This window comes from Pseudorca crassidens, chromosome 2 (genome assembly GCF_039906515.1).
Source record: "Pseudorca crassidens isolate mPseCra1 chromosome 2, mPseCra1.hap1, whole genome shotgun sequence".
NCBI classification, from domain to species: Eukaryota; Metazoa; Chordata; class Mammalia; order Artiodactyla; family Delphinidae; genus Pseudorca; species Pseudorca crassidens.
Window position 1 is genome coordinate 172,691,755 of NC_090297.1, and position 1,301 is coordinate 172,693,055.

Sequence of the window (1,301 nt, forward strand, 5' to 3'; positions counted from 1 at the left end):
CTCAGCACCTAATTTTGCAATGCAACAGCATTTAGAAGATGGATTTTACAAAACTCAAGGTAAATGATACACATAAGTAAATACACTAAAGTAAGAAATTTATAACATTTATATATGAAAATTACAACACTATTAAAAGCAAAGCAATGTGTCCTTTATCATGCTGTTTGCCCTGAAAAAAAAAAATGATTTCTTAAGGAAATGAAAGGATTAGACATAGGAAGAGAGATCAGAAGGACATGATGACTGTAACTTTTATATTCTTAAAGCATTTATGACAATAAGGTATTCAATATATCATCAGCATTCCCAATGTTAATTATTCATAAAAACAACTTTGGCATCCATCCAACTGTAAATGTAATTAATTTGCTTCTGTCCTTCAAATACAAAATAAAATCCATGTTGTAATTTTTTCCTCAAGAAAAAAAAAATTGAATTTTAATTTTTTCAAAGAATCAATTCTAATTTTTTCTACTAAGGTATTTGTTAAATATAACCCATAAATATTAAGAATATTTTTTGTTAATTTTTCAATCATTGACTAATAATATCTTATCCTTGTGCTTGCTTCAGCAGCACATATACTAAAATTGGAACAATGCCGAGAAGATTAGCATGGCCTTGTGCAAGAATAATAGTCTATCCTTTTAAGGAAAAAACTTCATGGAAATTAAAATTGGATAAGATGTGTTAGAAAATACTGGATTATTTAAAAATTATAAGTACATATTTCAGTTAGCTCTGTTGCCTAATTTTTTTTTGCTTCTTATAGTACAGAGGCATACCTCAAAGATATTGTGGGCTTAGTTCCAGACCACTGTAATAAAGTGAATATTGCAATAAAGTCATTCATATATATTTTTTGGTTCCCAGTGCATATAAAAGTTATGTTTACACTATGCTGTTGTCTGTTGTATGCAATAGCATTATATCTAAAAAACCAATGTACGTACCTTAATTAAAAAACATTTATTGCTAAAAAAATGCTAACCATCTGAGCCTTCAGCGGTTCCTCATAGTACATCAAAGATCACTAATCGCAGATCACCATAACAAATAGAATAATAATGAAAGGGTGAAATATTGAGAGAATTACCAAATGTGACACAGAGACAGTAAGTAAATACCGTTGGGTAAATGGCACCGATAGACTGAATCAACACAGGGTTGCCGCAAACCTTCAATTTGTAAACTGCAATATCTGTGAAGCACAGTAAAGCAAAGTGCAATAAAACGAGGTATGCCTGTAATGTTCTGCTCCATAATTTTGGTTATTCATAAGCACTGATGAGAGTATT

General features: G+C 30.1%; 1 non-coding gene across 1 annotated transcript; it reads left to right on the top strand.

Moving 5' to 3' along the window:
• Positions 1-563: 563 nt before the first annotated feature.
• LOC137220299 (U6 spliceosomal RNA) lies at positions 564-669 on the top strand. The gene has a single exon (XR_010941605.1). It is a non-coding gene; the product is annotated as a U6 spliceosomal RNA (small nuclear RNA).
• The last annotated feature ends 632 nt before the right edge of the window (positions 670-1,301 follow it).